Source organism: Dasypus novemcinctus, chromosome 4 (genome assembly GCF_030445035.2).
Source record: "Dasypus novemcinctus isolate mDasNov1 chromosome 4, mDasNov1.1.hap2, whole genome shotgun sequence".
Classification (NCBI taxonomy): Eukaryota; Metazoa; Chordata; class Mammalia; order Cingulata; family Dasypodidae; genus Dasypus; species Dasypus novemcinctus.
Genome location: NC_080676.1, coordinates 133,254,281 through 133,266,774, shown reverse-complemented (window position 1 = coordinate 133,266,774; position 12,494 = coordinate 133,254,281). Strand labels below are relative to the sequence as shown.

Below are 12,494 nucleotides of genomic sequence, written 5' to 3'. Positions count from 1 at the left end.
CGGACATTGCACGTCCTCCCATGGCCCACCGGGTGGACTGTGGGAGAGCGTGGGCCATGGTGTGGACCATTGACCATGAGGTGCAGCGGTGCCCAGAGATGCACTCACCAAGTGCAATGAAAGTCCCATGACGATGGAGGAGAATGCCGTCATGGGGGGAGGAGTGAGGGGGTGAGGGATATATGGGGACCTCATATTTTCTTAATGCAATATTAAAAAAATAAAGACAAAAAAAGATCTATTTCTATTCTATTTTCATGGGTAACAAATTAAATACATTTTTAAAGATTTTTATGATTTCTTTTGATGACTGAAAAAGTATTAAAATTAGGATTTGCTGAAATAAAACATGTTTAATGGTACACACTCACCATTAATATGAAAAAAATATGGACACAGTTTTTTAAGTAGTCGAATAAGCTTGCAAAACTGACTGGGAATGTGACAATTAGTATACTATCAGCAGAAATGAGATTACTGGGAGAGGAAGCTGAAGGGTGTAGTATTTAGATGATTCTGAGTGTCCTTTTTGGACCAGTCAAGTTTGAGCTACCTAGCATGGCTGCCATACTGCATAACCCCATTTTATTCTATGTGAATGGTGCCACTGAAAGTTGAAAAATAACCCCCTAATTTATGGGGCATCTCAATAGAAGTATCCAGAAGGCAGCTGAAATTAAGAGGTAAAAACTCAGAAAGATCCATGGCTAGAACTGCAAATAGAGTCATCCACAGAGAAATAAAAATTTGAAGTCATAGACGTGAATGACATTCCCCATGGAAAGATGGCAGAGAGAGAATTGGACCAAAGACAGAAACTTGAAGAAAGCCCTCATTTAGTAGGTAGGGAGAGGAAAGGAGCAAATTATAGACACACGAATATGTTTTAGAGATTCCAGCTTGACCTCTTTACGAAATCAAGACTACTCCCTGTGCTGCAAAGCTACCACCACCTAAAAACCAATCCTGGCTGCCCTTACCTTATTTACAGCTTCAGTACTAAATTGCTCTTCTGGTCTTTCTTTCACTCCATTTCTTCTCCTTTCTCCATCCTCCATTCTCATGACTTGAAATACAAATAATTTTAAGAGGATGCTAGCTTGAGACCAGCTTGATTAAAGTTTAAAATCATTCCATAATTGATATATATATTATTAGATAATCAATGATTATTCTGGCTATATGTGTACACAGCCTGTATTTTTAAATCATAGAGAACTTTTGGCTAAAGTTTTGCAAAACTAAATAGTACTTGTTACCATTGCCATTTTTTAAACCAGCAAGGCATCTCAATTAAAATAATACCTGGCTCATTTGCTTTTTTTTTCCTTATATAAAATTTTAAAAATGAAATTTTTTAAATGACAAACAACGTAAGGATATGGCTTTTCAGCAAGGGAAGTCATGATATAACACTCAAATAATCTTCCAATGTTAATGAAAATTCCCAAATAAGTCTCAAGAAAATACAGCAAAAGGCTTGGAACAGTAATCCAAGATTTGTGAAATGAAATTGACTTCCATTCAAATCAGGTCTTTTACTCTCCTTGAAAATGTCAAGGTGTCAGCCCTAACCATTAGGAGACTGTGATTTATAGTTGTGACAAAGTGATAGTACTAGCTGACTGGAGCCACACCACAGTGTCTGGAAAGTCTGCCAGTGACAGCCATCTCTTTTCTTAACCAATCAGCAAGGCTTATCTAAGACCTAAGTCTTTTTTTTCCCTCTGTCTTGATAAAGAAAATATAAAATACAAACTGGAAGATTTACTTTGTGGGAAATAAACACGAATTCTGAAGGGAAGTAGGTATCCTACATCCACAGAATAAATTGCAAGCATTATTTACGGCAATCTATATTTCGGCCCATGAGAAAGACATATTCATAATAAGAGCAAAAACAGATGTCCAAATATAAGAACTTGTTAAAGAAAAAAACTGGAAACTACAGAATAGTTTTGTAATTTGATTAATTAGTAAGAAGGATTGTGAATGTTAAAATCTATTTTCAAACCCTTTAAATCATATTTACAGCTTTCCTCATCTGCATTACAAAAACTGTTTTGCATTAGAATCATTATTTATAGTTCATTAATCTTTTTCTCATTGAGGAAGATCCTTAAATAGTAGTTCTTGACAAATAAATGTTTACAACTGTCCAGTTCATACCAAGATTTAAAAAAAAAAAAGGTCTAAGAAGGATAAGCATTTATCCTAATCATTTAATTGTGAAATGATAGTAGACGGGAAATTTTAAACCTATTTTTAAAGAGTAGAAGGGGAAAAAATCAATTCATAAACCTAAATAAAATATTTTCTAGAACCAAGAACAAAAAGCTCCCCAGTACTGGAGGTGGACGTGGAAATGATATAAAGTTTGCTGTAAGATAATGACTTAAGCAAATGGTGACTGAAGATAGATACTAGACTACAGAATAAAATCACCCTCTCTCTTTTAACAAACTCTTATTTCTAATAATCCTAAATAATTTAATAATGTCAAATTCCTAAATGAGACTCAATGCTAACTTTTCTGATATATGACATATATTACATGATCATGGAAAATATTAAGACAATGTAATTAATCTCCATGATACTTAAAGTTTAGATTCACTGACATAGATTTTTTTATTGTTACCTGAATGTACCAACCACATTTGGATTGAATAATCTGATATTGCCCATATGTTCATGGGCACCACAAAGTTTACAAGACAAACATACTTAATAAAAGCCTTCAAACTATCATCATAGTAAGTAATTTAGAAATCCGTAGTCGTTATTTTGAACCCTAATTTTTTTTTTGCCTGCCTTGAATTTCTTTCACCTTCTTACATTGACAGACCCTCTATCTTTCTCCATGGCCTTGTTAGATTAATCTGATTGTCCTGCCTCCCTGCACAGGCTGACCAGAGTAAGCCCATCAGGACAGAGAATTGACTCCACTGGCTGACATGTGACCAAAATAGAGCCAATCAAAACCTTTTTGAGAATTGAAATAATGCACAGGTAAATGGTACTACTTTTTTATTTTTTCTTCCAGAATCTCAAGCCTGGAGTTGCTAGTGGTCATCTTTGTCACCCCACAAGAAAGCCTACTTGAGAATGAAGTCAACACAGTGGAAAGATGGGGGAGGGAGAGAAAGAAGGAGAAGAAGAAGAAGAAAGAGTGAAGGAGTAGAAAGAGAGGGAGGAAAGGGAGCAGCAAGAGAGTGATGGAGAGAAACAGGGAGAGAAAGAATGAAGAAGAAGGATGAGAAGGAGGAGGAGAGGAAGAGATGATGAATATCCAATTTATCCACCTTCCCTTTTTTTCTTAAACTCACTTGAGCTGTTTTGGTCATTTACAACTCAGAGTCTAACTAATGTAGTGATTTAAGCTAAGGTTATTCTTTTCTACCCCTTTAACTCAAAAAGTCCCTGAGAAGTGATGGAAACATCTAAATATCCAAAGGTATAATCATGTTTTACCTGAAAGTCACTTTAAAATCACCTTCTTACACTTTTATTTTATAAATTAGAAGTTGTAGGTGAGGAAAATAAAAAGCAAAGGTTTAGTTCCACAAGAAGACAAGAAGTAGAAGTAGTGTTAGAATTCAAGTCTTCTGCCATCCATCTCACTATGCAGGATCAATGGTGGCATTTATGATGCAGACACCTAAGAAAACAACTTTACACTGTATGTTTCTTAAATATAAGAGAACCGTCTAATTTTAAGGTATTGGTCCTTTAATTAATGTAATTTCTGCTTCATGAAATTTTGTATGATCAAAAATATTGTAGGCAACCTAATATTTTTTAAGAAATTAAATAATTGGCTTCTTTTTATGAAAGGGATTAAAACCACATGTAAATACTATATTTTGGTCCAATTATTATGAGAATAAATATTTTTACAAACTAAAATTATTAACATTTTCATAATCTATATATGGCTTTATTGTCAGACTTTTACATAGTACAGGAAATAATAAACCAAAATATAGGCACTAGAAATCCTAATATCTCATATTTTGTCCAAAGCAACCTAAGGTGTACAGACAGATTGTTTCTAATTCATCCAAAAAATTGGACAAATCACATAGAATGCTCATCTGTAAAATGCAAAAAAGAAGAAAACTGTCTAGCTTATAGAACTCATAACATGCTAAGGCACACACACACACACACATGCATGCAAATGGCAAAAAGAAGTGGACAAGTGGAGAATAATCTTTTTAGACTTTAAGTTATCTGAGGGCAGGAGTCCTCATTTGTCTTCCTGTAGTCTGCACTCAGGAAACATTTGATAAAGATATTTAGAATAAGCAATTTCTGAGTGCCCATTGAGGTGGGATGATTTCTTCATGTAGTCTATATTTCACCCTCTGGGACAGTATACTACCCATTAAGTTTTGGTGAAGAAAAAAATAGTCAATTGGGCAAAAGGAAATACTAAGATCCAACTGGAAGTAGTGAGAGCCCATTAATGACTAATGATAGTTTTTACTTACTAAGTCATTAGCTGTTAGGGACTGGGCTAAGCAATTTACTTGGAATATTTCAGTGAATCAGTCATTAAGGCAACTGCCATCCTTGATATTAAAACGTTATTAAAACATTAAAAAATGGAAATTAGTTCAGTTGTTTGGTAAATGGGACTCAGGTTGAATCTGTATACACTCAAGGCAATGATTGCTTTTTGTCAATTAATATTTGATTTCTATGACTAATATTCACATATTTGAAATTTCATCTTGAAGTCAATCAAATTTTGTTAAATGCTCAAGTCTTAATTGGCCATGCCTTGGATCCCATATGTTGATCCAGTCTTAACTCATTTAGTTTTGTTTTTAATACCAGATATATATTTGTGAGTAAATGGATGAATTAATGAGTAAATGGCTTAATTATATTTATGAAATGCTGAATCCCCAGCTTCTTTTTCAAGCAGGATCTCTCCACAATGGCAATAAAAGTGGCCAATGCCAGTCCAAGCCTCCAACCTCTTTATAACCTGTAAGCCTAGATGACAGAGAATGACAATCTTTCCCCAATATCCACGCTAATTCTATAAGAGGACATTCAGAAAAACTTGCTAAAACTTTCATCCCTGAGTCAAGGACACACTGGCCTTGAATGAAATGTATAAGCAGTTCCTTATGTCAACATCTAGACTAATGAAATATATATTCCTATAAGTAGGACTATTCCTTATAGATACACATATCTTAGAGATTTTAAGAAAGGCAAAGGGTATTTCCTGAACTTGTTAATTAAGAGATGAGATAGGGGTGACTTATTTTATCTCCCCAATTTGGCATAACATAGTCCTATTACTTATCGGCAATTTGCACTTTCAGTTTTACTTCATTATATCTATTTAAAAAATTTAAATCACAGAATTGAAGTGAGGAAATTAGCTAGAAAAATCTTACAAGTTAAGCATTTTTCTTCCAGAGTATGAAGAGCGCTCCTGTTATGTGATGTCTAATAGCTAAAATTTACATGATCTCTTTGTCTCTCTTGGTTGTTTTTAGTCATTGCCCTAGATGGCCCTCACTAAAGCACATCCATGGAAAGAAAGCACATTTTCTTTCAACATAAGATGCAATTCCTTTGAGATTCTGTTATTCGTTTTTCCTTTCTAATGGAAAAGTCAGCACATAAGTGAGAGTAGGAATTTCATTATTCTAAAAGTTGACATTTCTTTGAACAATTGTTTCAGAAATCCTTTCTTAAGTACATTTTCATTTTCTGGCTTGGTTTGAATTGAATTCTAAACTTTCTGCTGCTTGTCTTCTAAGCCCCTCCGGTGAATTTAAATAGGCTTCCCTATATATTTAGTATATTCAAGGATTCTTTGTCGCAGTGCCTATCCTGCTTTATCACTAGAGTGCTGCCACGGAAGTCCAGCAGCCAGTTTGTTTTCTGCCATTAATAAAGAGTCTACTTTTTCCCCCACTTCTTTGAAGAACTTGAAAAGGCTGCATGTTTGGTGGAGGGGGGCCAGGAAGAGAAAGAGAAGTGGAGGGAACGGACTGTGGTGTAATCCTCCAACAACAACAAAAAAGTTGTCTAATGTAGAAACCTCCCTAAGTTTTACAAATGCAAAAGCTGGGCTTTTAATGTGAGGACTAACAGAGTAACAACTTAGCCATGGTCTTGTTTCCCTCCTTCTCCCAAAGATTAGGAAGTCTACGATGAGAAAGACATTACGTTTTAAAATTCCACAAAATCATATGCTTCATTTGGCTAGTGCTTCAACACCACCCAAATCTCTTGCTGAAGACGTTCTGAAGCTGGGGAAAAATCCAAATGTTAATTGGTAATTTCTCACAATTTACTTCTCTTTCTAGGAAAAATACACAGAAGGATTTAAGAGAGACCTACCCATTTGGAGATATAAAATATTGAAGTTGATTCATGGCCTAGCAAAAAGCTAATTCAAAGGCAAGGAAAGATGATTCCACAGAATGGCCACATGTTGCTCACAAATCCTCAAGACACCTACCGACAAAGAGGAAGAAGTTGAAATAATTTATTAAAGAAAGATGGTTATATACACTTACATAAGGCAAAAGGAACCCAAAACACTCCACAAACCTTTTAAGGCCAGTAAGAAATGTAAGAGTTATTTTTATTTAGTTGATCTAACAGAGTCCATGATTGTTTTCACACTTGTGGCTGTTTAGGACTTATTTAAGATAACAAACTTAAAGTCACAGTACTTATATCAGCAGAGAAAAATTTATATCATCCTATCAGAATTTTCAAAGTTTTTAAATTGGCTATAAAATGTGCATGGAATTAGTTGACTGGTTACATAAAACTAAATTATTTGAGCCTAAATTCACTTAATCTCAATTACTTTCAAGTTCCACTTGCTTTCAAACTTTCACAAGAATAATACTACATATGAGTTAAATACTACATGCTGGTAATGCACTTCACTGGAAAAAGCTATGTTTAATGTGGAGAGATGAGGAAGATAGCAACATTCAGTGAAAATTGAATCTAGCTCTTAAAGAAATGGTGTGGATTATTTTATGAAGATATCTCCATTTTTATATTGTTTTTACTAAGATTTTTAAAAATGAAAATGCATAGAGAAAAATATATAGATATATACATAAATGGCCCAGTGTGTATTTGAATACTGAAAAATGAGAAAACTAAATGCATAGATGACACATAGAAAATAGCACCTAATACATAAATACTAAATATGTATTTGCAGAGCAACACTACAAACTTTATTTTTTAAGTGTTTACAAATGCTTAGGATTTTTAAAAAAATTTCTCTATATTAGCAACATTGTTTTCCTTTTCCAAATGCAGTCACTAAGAAATCAGTGGGATTTGGGTGCTAAGTTAAATGTCTGGTAAGAAATTAAACAAAAGAATCCAAGGAATCAAAATGATGCCTGAATTATTTGCTGCCCACAGTAGTGTAGACTGCACTGCGTGTGTAAATGGCAAGAAAATTTGGGCATTAGTTATCCCTTTTATACTATTTAAAAAAAAAAACAACCCTCATCCAAACAAGACAGCTTGTGAAACCATTTACATATTTACCAGATGAATAGACCAAGCTTAGGCACCTGTATCAGCATGCCCCTTTGAAGAGGAGTCTAAGGTAAAATATACATTTTCTAATTTCATTAGTAATTAACCTGTAATATAGTTTTCCTAAGATATTTCTTCCTCTTCTAGACCTCATATAAATGTAGTCAAATGCTTAAATGATTTAAGAGTATTTCTGCACCTCTTCTGTAGCTTCACTGGAAGACTAAAGCGTTAAAGACTTTTATACTGAGAAAAATATTGATCCCATGCATCCTGGAATGAAATATAATCATATTTAGATTTGGCAAAAATCCAGAAGTGGCTTCCTTGACAGATTCTAAAAGGCTTTAAAAATGCTATTTTGTAAAATTAATGTTTTCCTTACAGAGATTAAAAGTTAAAAGCATGAGTATCACAATATTAGCAGAGCAATACAAAAGAGACAAAAGAAAGCCTAATGCGTCATTGGTCTTTGATAGATGTTTAAGTTGAGTGATGGTATTTAAAAAAAAAAAAAAGGAAGTTGGAGTTGACGGTAAACTAGCAAACAATGTGAGAAAGGAAAAGAATCAAGATAGGCTAGTATATTTATGTAAAACAGTGATTTGCTATTTCAAAATTAAAATGTACAAATAAGCTGGTGTCAGAGATGAGGTGATTCCTCATTTCCACCGCATTGAGCAAGCTCACATCGGCAGCAGACAGCCCTTAAAATATGCGTCTGGCTCAGCCTGGTCTCCCAACCAGGAAGCCATGGAATTGTTAATATCACTGCTTTTTTTTGTATGCAACACACATCATTTTTCTTGCTCTTTGTTGTAGATCTTTCCTTTTATTTTAAATTCAGTATGATCCGATTTTCCAAATCATATTGTATAGAACCCACGCAATATTATACTGTGACAGCTGAGATAGAAATACAGAAAAAGTGGCATCTGTCTATGCATACACAGCATAAAGTAGCTTATGTAAACAAACTTACCCACTTATATCTTAACACACCTTTATGCAGTAAGTAAAGAAAAGCTCTTTCAATGACGCGCTCACAAAATACAGTTCAGATACAGGAAGGATACATAAAGAGAGCTCAAAATGTACACTATTGGTAATAAAAATACATATTTTATATGTTTATGGAGGAAATAAAGCGAGCATAATTGCATTCTAAATTCAGATTTGGAACCTTTCTTTTATCACATAGTTAATAACATAATGTGGTTCATACATATGATGACACATAAAGAAAACCTTGCATTGGGAATATTTTATAAGTAATATGACTATAGCCCATAAACATTTGTGCTTTATATTATTTTGGAAATAAATTGAAGAAAAAATTTATATTCTTTATCATATCATAAAACAGGTGTCTCGAAACATATACCTGTATGTGATATTGTTTTACATAAGAGATAATTTCTGATCCATGAGCAATCATTGTTATTAAATATAACCAAGTTTCTGTGTGCATGTAGAATAATACACAGAGTTCTTTGTACTCAGAAACTTACACTTTTAAAAATACTCATTTACAATGTGAATGAGGTTAAAAGAAATGAAAGATAAATATTACTAAAAATCCTTAATATTTATATTCCTTCCTTTCATTTGTGCTTGTTAAACATGTATACATACATGCAAAACTTAAAAGTTTCAGACTCTAGAAAAATGAAGTAGGTAGTAAAAATAAAGAATGTGATCAAGTACAGTGTGAATAACATGCTCAAACATATTCTATATGCCTCATAGATGAGGAATTGGTTTATAATAGTTTTATGCCAGTTTTTTTGGAAATTTAATTCATGAGTGATTTGTATTAAATTCTGTGCTATTTCAGATCATAACTAATAGCAACAAATTCAATAAAAAGGTGACTCCAAAACAGTATTCTAAAATATATTTATAAATTTATTTTAACAAAGCAGAAGACTTAATTTAGAGCACCCATGTAAAAGCAAGGAAGTAAAAGAATGAAGTCACTTGTTTCTTCTGTTATGGAAAGTTGCATCTCCATTTTGCCTCTTGATATCTGTAACATGATACACATTTTTAAAATGGGATTTAATATATTGATGCTATTTCCAAAAAAAATACATGTTTGATGTGGCAATGACTAATAATGTTCAAATATGAGATATTAGTTATAGTTGCAATAGTTATATCATATGAACCTAAAATTCTTATAAAACTAAATCTCTGCAGTTCAGATTCAGTTGATAGATGAACTAAGCAGTCTGGCTTCATGGGTGGTGTTTACTGTTTTATCTCACATAGGTGCATGGTATACACAAGGTAAAAATCTAAAAACTAAAAGGTACCATATTTTCCCAAAAGTTGTTGATGACTCACTCTTGGACTCTTGTAACAAGTCAAATGTTAAGACATATAAAGCACTTTGCTTGGTTAAAAGACTAAGCAAAGTTATGATAATAAATACCAAGTATAAAACAGCATTCTTCTTAAATCAGTAGCAAAATCTAACAGGGTCACTAAAGAAGATGGTAAATCATTTTATTTCTAGGCCTCAAGCATAATTACAGCCAAATATTACATATTTTGATCCATAGTTATTTGGAGGTTTTATTTAAGTAGCTACTGTATATATTTCTGTGCATACAAAAAATTTATAAATATAAACAACTCTTCATCAACTCAGAAAATATTCTTGTGCTAGCCACTTAAATTATCCAAAAGAAGCATTTTAAAAACACCTGTATTTTAATTTTGCTTCTTACACAGATCTTATATTGCTTTTATAGGATCATTATACAAATGCTCTTTCAGTGCGACTGTAATCACTTTAGAAAGTACAGTTTCTGACAACAGTATTTTTGGGGTGGGTCATGGTGAAAACATTACTGCTTATAAAGAAAAGCATTGTTCTTTTCTCCTAGCAGAATCTATGTATGTTCTTTTGTTCTGGTGGCAACTGCAGACAATCAATAAGTTCCAAAGCTGCTGGTTCCCCTCCGCCTAGGTCCCAAGAGCCTGACTTGTGATGTTACTAAAATACCTCACAAGTTAGGGTCTCAGGGACTAGGAAAAGTCTGGTTTGATGCGGTAGAATTCTTCTTCCAGTAATAAGAATAGCTTAGAAATTACAGTTGGGTTCAGTTAAACTTTTTCCTCAATATATTATTAAAAGGCACAAGTAGAAATATATCTTGTATAGAAAAATTAGGATAAGCTGAATAATCACGATGATCATTAATAGACTAATTCCAGACCTTAAAATAATGAAGAATATGAGAAACAATGCAGACAATGAACAGTTAAAAGTCATTCCATTAGAAGCAAGGAAAGAGACTAAAAATGGGTTAAAATCTGTACCTAGCAGATTTGTATAGCAACACCATAGTCTCTATTACGTTAAAGAAGGATTATATGCCAGTTAATGGGACCCTAACTGAAATTTTGCTTCCCATTACACTTCTATATAGCACAACTGGCAAGGTGGGCCCCAGGACATATAACACTTTAAATCTGATTTAAATATATACCGTTGCGTTAAGAATAAAATAAAAATCTTCTGCATGTTCACAATTTAATACCTCTGAAGCGTGATTTTTCTCTTTGAATCTCCAAACTATTCAGACAGCAAATATTTCCATGCAATACTCTGTGGCTATTTGAGCAATGGCACTTAATAAACATGTAACTTAAAATGCTGGCAACATCATAAGGAAAAAAAAAGATCCTATTTCTTGAATAATTGCATTATAAAGCTCAGTACTTTTGATAATATACAATCCCAATCCTGTACAGTCTCAGAATTTCCTCCGATCTTTTAGCCTTGTTTGTAGTTCAAGAACAGATATTGTACTTTAGGAATGATCCAAGGTTTAGTAGCATAGAACGCAGGGTGAAATAATCGAACCAGCCATAACATAAAAGTCCTGGCCAAAGAAGTAGAATCTGGTTCTTCAGAAGTGGTTGATCTTAAAAAGGGAAAAGAGGAGAAAAAAAAAAATGGAAAGAATTAGAATGTTTTTCTGTAGAACAGGTGAATCATCCATTTCCAAGTAAGCTGCAAGGAAAGCTGTACTGAACAAAATACTTGCTAACTGCCCCCCCCCTCCTCCGCCCTAGTACCACACCCCTTTCTAACCACCACCCCCCAGCCCCTGTCCAGATCTTTACTTTGTCTTGGAAGACTTTAAATATTCTACTCCATGATGTAATGCATCATTATATAAGATCTCTTTCTGTTTATCATTTGATTTTCCATACTGAATCAGTTATGGCTTAAAATAGTAAATAGTTTTAAAAAATAAAAAAGCAACACTCACAAAAAAGCAAAAATTAAAACATTCTTAGATATAAGTCCATGCTTTTCCTTAAAACTGAATATGGCTTTACAATTTTTGACCATAGCATTCAACCAATTATTAGAATGAAAAATCTCACCCCTCCATAAATATGACATTAACATAATTATACCACCCCCATCACGGAGACCCATCCTCCTTAGGGAATACATCTGATGCTCCAAAGATGGAAATCAGTCAGATTTTAGTTGCTCTCCAACGTACCTTTGCTTCTCACTGACTGACTGGCTTTTACCCTCCACGCACTCACACGCCACCCCCTCCCCTCGGCTAGACACGGATGCCCGAGCGAGCACGCGCACGCACGCAGGAATACAGACACACAGCAAGAGGCGAGGCAAAGCATCTGATGCTGACTCAGAGCGCTTCTGTGTGCAGGGGGTGGCAGCGACTGGTATTTTCACTGCACTCATCATTAACATTAACTCACAGTCTAGCATCCACCCTCTCCCAGACCTGCTGGACTGCAGCATTTGCATGACGCTGTCATTCTAACCCTCGCAGGTCAGATGATGGGAGGCAAAAAATAATAATAATAAAGAGAAAAGAAAAAGCCCCAAGCCTCCCTGAAGAAATGCTTTGATTTCTTCCAGAATCTCTCTCTCTCTCTCTCTC

The 12,494-nt window shown here is 34.0% G+C and overlaps 1 long non-coding RNA gene across 1 annotated transcript in view; it reads right to left on the bottom strand.

Annotated features, from left to right (window-relative positions):
* Positions 1-297: 297 nt before the first annotated feature.
* The window catches only part of LOC111765170 (uncharacterized), a 153,415-nt gene continuing 141,218 nt past the window's right edge, over positions 298-12,494 (bottom strand). Inside the window, exons 4-6 of the long non-coding RNA XR_011648693.1 lie at positions 11,103-11,489; positions 6,376-6,492; positions 298-6,284 (exon numbers count right to left, since the gene is read on the bottom strand). This is a non-coding gene — a long non-coding RNA (uncharacterized lncRNA). The remainder of the gene's footprint in view (positions 6,285-6,375; positions 6,493-11,102; positions 11,490-12,494) is intronic.